Source organism: Meriones unguiculatus (assembly GCF_030254825.1).
Source record: "Meriones unguiculatus strain TT.TT164.6M chromosome 13 unlocalized genomic scaffold, Bangor_MerUng_6.1 Chr13_unordered_Scaffold_70, whole genome shotgun sequence".
NCBI lineage: Eukaryota > Metazoa > Chordata > Mammalia > Rodentia > Muridae > Meriones > Meriones unguiculatus.
The window spans coordinates 1-7,784 of NW_026843674.1; positions in this window are offsets into that span (position 1 = coordinate 1).

Here is a 7,784-nt window from a genome sequence, read left to right on the forward strand (position 1 = left end):
AATGGTTTGAGATCATAGACCCTCAAATCCAATCCCCAGTAAGGAATCTAGACAGGTTCCTCCTACAAAAGCTTTTATACCTGCCTCCAAAGAAGCACACAAAGAAGAAATAAATGTTCAATGATATTCTCCTACTTGATTCTGTGTACCTTTTCCACTCTCTTTTACTGAAGACCCAATTCTCATGGTTGCCCCTAGCACTCCAAAAGAACAGCAGTGGCAGCTCCCCTTTCCTGTGTCCAAGTCTCCTGTGGATTACACATTCCCACTCTCTGTTCTGCTTCCGGGATCCCACTCCCAAGTCCTCAGCTCAACCATAGGCCATGCTTGCATAGAGACCAAGGCAGTGTACCAGCGATCTTCTCCACTATCTTTTTTAGAGCACACCCAATTCTCAGGATCTTTCCTAGTGTTCCAACAGAACACATATGACACCATACACTCCATCCCATCCCAGCAAGCCTAACACAATGAACACACTAGCCAAGCATGTCATTAAAAAAGTAACACTCCGCCAACACACTTTCTGAAACTTGAGAGCCCTAACAGAGCCCCAAGAACAAAACTCCCACACAACAAAGAGCACTTGCACCTATAAAAAATAAAATAGAAAGAGAAGATAAAAAACGATGAAACAAAGGGTTGGTTCTTAGCGAAAAACCAAACATGATAGATAAACCCTTACCTAAACTAAATAAAAGACAGAGAGGAAATATCCAAAATAATAGAATCAGCAATTGTATTAAAATTTTTGTTTCTTAAAAATCCCACTCATGTTATGTGAATGTGTTTTTCTTTAACACCAGGTGTGGAGAATGAGACTGCTTCAGTTCGTCTACAGCTGTTACTTATGATTGTCTCGTGCTCTAACAGGTCTGAGGTTTTGCCACCTGCACATAGTTTCATTCTGAGTCTTCTGGAGAGGGTACACATGCAGAGCCATGAGAAGGCCCTGGGTCTTTGAAGAAGAAAGAAGCTGCTGCTCTTCCTGATGCTGTTCACCCACATTGCTACTATGTTTGTCATTGCTGCTTTGTTGGGCTGCTGGATATCCTGGTGACTAAGAGGTATTGCCCCAAAGATCCTGACCACCCTAATCCACAGGATGCAGTTAAAGAGCCCTATATTTCTTTCCCCTCTAGCAATCTCTCTCCTTTACCAATTGGGGGTTTTGGAAGGAATAAAGGTTGTAAGGAAGGTATAGGTTTATGAATCCAAATAAAGTGCTGAAGCGGTGACTCAGGATAGGAGCACTGGCTGCTCTTCCAATAAACCCAAATCAAAGAGATTTAAACAAACAGTGCCAATTGTTGTTTGATGTTTCAGAGGGCTTCTGGAATCCACACAAGTAAGACAGTTATTGCACTAAAGAACCCAATGACCCTAATCAGCATTAAGTACCTGGAGATCTGCATTCCTTCTCTGTACTAACTGTTTTCTCTCCAAACTAGGGCTAGTCGAAGGGAAGTATAGGTATTTATGAACCAAGAATAAAGTAGGTATTTGAAAAAGGCAAGTTTACAGTTTTGCTGTCAGTAATAAGAAATATAATTCCTAGTTGAAAAAAAAAAAAGAAAAACCTCATGTCACATTTTGTGTTCTTTCCATAACTTAAATTGTGGCATTCTTGCTTATTTCATTCCAAAGTAATACTTTTGATACCAAAAAAAAATATCCCATGCCTCAACCTTCAGGTCACCTGTGCCTGTGCTCTTACATCAAAATACCCACTACTGTGAGGATACATCTGAAAGCCAGAACCCATTTGGGTTCTCCTGGAAATATTTCATCAGACATAAGACTGTTCCAAAGTCTGGAGATGAACTACTGGAGGTATCTCCGTACATGATTTCAAGATATACTAAGAGTAATAGTAATAAAAACTGCATGGTACTGGCATAGAAATAGGCTGGGTAATCAATGGAAACAAATCAAAGACCCAGAAATAAACCCACACACCTATGCACAATTGCTTTTGGACAAAGGAACCAAAACCATACAATGGAAAAAGACAGCATCTTCAGCAAATTGTGCTGCTTCAAATACATGTCCACATGTAGAAAAATGCAAACAGATGCATATTCCTCACCCTGCACAAAACTCAGGACCAAGTGGATCAACAACTTAAACATAAAGCCAGTTTCCCAAAATCTGCTGGAGGAGAAAGTGGGTAACACCCTTGAACTTACTGGTCCAAGAGACAACTTCCTGAACAGAACAACTGCTGTGCAGGGTCTAAGATCTACAAGTAATAAATGGAACATCTTGAATCTCAAAAGCTTTTGTAAAGCACTGGGCACTATTATTACCAGGAGATGGCCATCTACAGATTGAGAAAAGGTCTTCACCAATCCTCCGTCTGACAAAGGGCTAATTTCCAGAATCATATTAAAGATTTCAATAAATTAAACACCAACAAAACAAATAATCCTATTAATAATGGGACACAGGGATAGAGAACTCTCAGCAGAGAATTCGTGAATGGTGCATAAGCACTTAAAGAAATGCTTAACATCCTTACTCATCAGGGAACTGCAAATAAAAATTAACGTTGAGACTCCATCTAACACCTGTCAGAATAACCAAGATCAAAACCTGAAGTGACAACACATGCTGGCAAGGATATACAGAAAGGTGAACATTCCTCCATTGCTGGTGGGGGAGCAAACTTGTACAACCACTTTGGAAATCATTCTGGCATTTTCTCAGAAACTGGGAAAAGACATAGGTAAAGACCCAGCTATACCACTCCAGGGGATACACATGAAAGATGCTCCACCATCCAACAAAGACATTTCCTCAACCACGGTCATAGCAGCTTTATTTCTAGTAATCAGAAACTGGAAACAACCTATATGCCTCTCAACCGAAGAATGGGTAATGAAACTGATAATATTTACACAATAGAACACTACCCAGCTATTAAAAACAAGGAAATCATGAAATCTGCATGCAAATGGATGCAACAAGAAAAGGTCTTCCTGAGTGACAAACACAGACCCAGAAAGACACACAGAAGACAGTACTAAACCTCAAGGACAACTATAAGAGGAGAAGGAAAGTCCCCTTTACAGAACAGAGCTGTATAGTCTCCTCCTCTCCAGGGAATCCACACTCAAATTTTCTGACAGGGCAAGGGCCTCTACCTAGGTCACGACATACATACTGGCTCACAGTCCATCCCACTTCTAACACATAGGACTCTCTAGCTCAGCAGACCAGGGCTGGCAACAATGAATCCCATGGTCTCCATGGCATAGCTTGTGGTCCTGGATATATGATCACAATAGAAGAACCAGAGAAGAATCTTGGAAAGACTCTGCAAGGTACTTTGTACTGTTCCTCCTTCCAGGATGTGAACTTTCCCCAGAGTCTATCATAATATGCTTACACCAAGCATTTGGTCCTCAGGACTCTGGCAGATCCTCTACTGGAGGATGAGAGATCAGGTGTCTCAGACAGCACAAACTATCTCAGCTCTGCCCTTCCATTCCAGGGGCAGACAGAGTCTTAGCCTGTTAAATTAGTAGTTTAATAAATGTTTCCACTCTCCCAGGGTACATATTTATTTTACAAGTCACAGGGTGCTGCATGTATACATTTCATTACCCTCTCACTGTCCAATTCAGCCATCTCTACCTCACAGCTGAGAATTTTTGCAGCAACCCTCAGTCAAATGCAAAAAGTAACAACAACTGAAGCCTAAAGGACCTATGAATTTGAAAGAAAATAGTGACAAATGGGAGATGAATGAAAACATAAAAAGTAAGTGACATGACTCTTCTTAAGTATGGTGGAGAGAAAATTTATTATCCCTAGAAAGGCACACACACAGGCCGAGACATCTGGGAGAGCCTAAGTTGAACACAACCCTGAGCCTTGGGAGGAGAGGGGGGAGAGGAGAGGGGCACGCCAAACCAAGGGACTATGACAGTAAATAATAGATAAAATAGAGCAGGTAACCAAAATGCGTAGATGAGAGGAAGAAGGGCAGCCGTATCCCTGGGCTAGAGGGCCGTGTATGCCTGCCATGTCCTGTAAACAAATAGGGACTCGGCGATGCTGGGAAACCTGGTAGCTAATTCTGCTCTGAACTGTTAAATAGGCACCTCAGCCATTTGTCCCCGGATTTCAGTCTTAACAGTGCCCACGTCACCACATCCAGTCTGGTCACAATCCATCCCACTTCTAACACGTGGGACTCAGATAGCTCAGCATTCCTAAGGCCAGGACAAAAGACCTCACATGCAGCTGATGGCTGCCGGATTCCATCCAGCCGGGGAAGGACCAACCACACCAGCTCCTGCTGCTCAGCCCTCAGCTTCCTACTCCACCACCATGTTGGGGGCAGCGGTCAAACACTCACCATGTCGCCTCTTTGGAAGTCGCCTGAAATCCCCTCACAGGACCCAGCAGCTGAGCTCAGACTACAGCACGCCCAACATTCCAGACAGCTCAGCTACCAAATGGAACCTGAAACCTGGCACCCGGAAGATCCTTCCTCTTCCTTTGAGTACAGGATTCGTCTGGAAGTCCTGATTGGCCAGTGAGTCTTGAATGACATGAGCACCTCCCATAGGGTCACAGTGTACTGAAGAGACAAAGCATAGTGCTTCCTGGCCCAGGAGGAATGAATGTGTGTTCGCTAATTACAAAGAGCAACGAGGGCCTGGCTTAGGGAGGAAGGTATGCTCACTGCAGGGACCTTTGTTCTATGAATTGAACTTTGGGTCCATATGTGGAGAATCAGGGCCACACCATTTCCAGATCTGCGGAGATTTCTTTGTCAGTAGACTTGGCCTGATGTGTAATAGCCTACCCTTCTGTCTTCCAGCACTCAGCAGGCACTTCCCCTCCTCCTACTGGAATCAAGTGGGATAGCTTGAACAGCCCATTACTCAACTTGCAGTGGAGTGAACCATTTGTCCTCAGGAGGAAGGCTGCCAAAAATGCTGACAATTAAAGAGAGATTTTAGGAAAGCAAATGACATTGTTATCGTGTGCCTTTACAGTGGGGGTCACTGAAACTGCAGCTACTTTTCACCTGGTAGGTATCAGACTGAAAGACTCCCAAGAGCCTATCTAGACGGGGAGACCCCGCTTCCCAAGGAACAGCGAGACCAGCCTTTGGATGCAAGCTGCAAGAGGTTTATTTTGATACCGGGTACCCGGGGCGACCAAGCCTATCAGAGGACTTGCGCGCCTCTCAGTTGGGGTGACGGGTTTTTATAGGGCTCGGGAGCAGGAGTCGCGGTTACAGAAGCGAGAAGCATAGTTACAGGGGTCTGATTGGGTGGTTTGAACAAAGCCGTAGTTAAGTCAAGTACCCAGAACAGGGAAGGCGGGAAGGCAGATTGTGAGCCGAGTCACGTACCCACCCGGAACTGGGAAGGCGGGAAAGAATGCAGGAAAGAATGCAGCGAGGTAGCTCTCCCCTCAGGGAACTTACTGCTATACCGTGCCTACTCTACATAGTGTTAACAATCGCTGCTTATCTTTTGGCCTCTCATTTCCCCCTTTCCTATGATCATTTGAAGACCCAATCTTGGGTCTTCCAGATATGACCCCTTGTATCTTATAGATTTATTTTTTATAATGGGATCTGGGGTTCCTTCAGGGTGGATATAGGGGTAGTAAGCCAAGGAGAACTATTACAGGATCTCTCTAGGCTTTTAGCCCAGTTGCTGCAATATTAGTGTCCATTTCAGCTAAGCAGATGTCCAAGACAATAGCTAATGCCAGGGAGCCCCTTTTGACTTAGCATTTCAGCCTGCTAGGGGGGATTTGGGCGTAGATCCGTCTTCTGGAGCTTCTTCGAGCTGACCGTTGGACCGTAGGCATCAGGGGCTAGGAAGGCTGAAATGTCAGTCAAAGGCTTGGCAATGGGGAAGTCCCAAGCATCTGGTTCGTTGATCCACCCAAAGAGGCAGGGAGCAATCATGTCAGTTTCCAGGAAGTCCAGATCTCAGCTTGCAGTCCACAGCTGATCCCGGACAGAGTTAAATGGGTGAAGATCTGCTGAGACAAATTCAGACTGGAGACAGAAGTTAAAATTTGTCTATTAAATGGGAAAGATCAGGAAAAATCTCATCTGCGATCCTTTTGAGCTATGCCAGATCCAGGTCACATCCTGAAACTCATATGAAATTTTAGTACACAAAAGGAAATATACATAATTTTAAATACTCAGAAAAGTAACATCTCAGCAAATCAAACATTTTGAGAGTAACAGGTAAAACTGCATCCCACTGAATGAGTATCAGTTAGCTGTTTGTTTTATAACCTTTATACACAACCTAACTGTGTCCACAGTAATATTTTTTTTTTCCTGTGGGCATAGCTGTTTGTAATTAGTCATGAATGAAGCTTGGCCATTTTTATACACTCAGCATATACTTTTAGTTTTCACTTTTACTTTTATGTTTACACTGGAAAGTTAGGCAGAAATACATTACTGGCTTTCAGAGCTAAACCCTGGATGCTTGGACTTTCCTTAACAAAGCAACTAGAAGGAATAGGTTTAGGATATTTCTGTGTCAAAATCTACCCCAGAAATGGCAGATATTAAGAATACCATACTAAAAGCTATGACTTTTGGGTCAGATACACACATTAAACAGATGGTTTTAAAATAACGAGAAGTACCTTTAGTCTATCTTTAGAAGCCAACAAAGGAAATTAAAATCTTAACCTGGTGACTGAATAATAAGCAGTTATTGCTCCATCAACTTATCAGAACTCTATTGATCAATGCCGAAACTCTGAACTTTTAAAATTTTATAACATAAGCACAACAGTAGCAAAGAGGGGGGAGAAATTTAAAATATTTCCCATTTTTAATCTGCTTTAAAATATTTATCTCTTTATAACTTATAATTATATTTTAAAAAAACTACTTAGACTCTCCAATCTTTTGAATTTATCAACCCTGAAACATTTTTTTAAACTAAATAATAACACTAGATTTTTACAACCTAAACTCCTATATTTTCAGACCCTATATAAGCTCCACTTATTTATCTTAAGACATGAGTCCTGTGAGCAAGGCAAACCTGTCTTTTTTTCTAAATAAGGTATCTAGTACTCTGTGGCTCTAGCTAATGAGCTGATCAATGAGCTAACAGTAGATCTAATTGTCTTTTCTCTAGCTGCAACGCTACCGTAAGCTTAGCATAGCCGTCAAGGTGTTCAGAGACCTGAGAAGGATAAATTATAAGCTAAATAAATACCAATCCATGTGCCAATCAAAATGACAGGGATGACTAGTTAGCCCATTACCTAGGCAGTGTCTCTGGCTCCTGCATTTCAGCATCCTGAACAGACACAGTTCTGCCAGGCACATAAGATGAGAGACTGTTTCTGTGGAGAAAGAAACGAGAGAATGGCCTCACCTCGCCCTTAGCAATGTGAAACATTGACTCCAGGTGTCCACAGTTTTGGCTGGGCCCTAACAGTGGGCCAGTTGAGGCAGTATTGCCCAGTGGTTAGCATACCACAGTCCAGAGTAGCATTCATCTGTCGTTGTGCCCAAATCTTCTCGGAGACCTTGGGGGACCTACTGCCAGGATTGCGGGACTTCCTGTCACAATAAGCTTACACATGTTAAAATGCCTAATTCAGATTTCTGACAAGCTTGAGGGCCAGCATATCCGAGTTACTCTGTTTTTATCATCTGCTCTAAATTGTGTCCTATAAAACAGAATGCTATGATCTCTGATTCTAGCATATTTTCGAGATGCATGTCCTAGAAGTATATATTTTAAGACAAATAGACAAGAGACTAG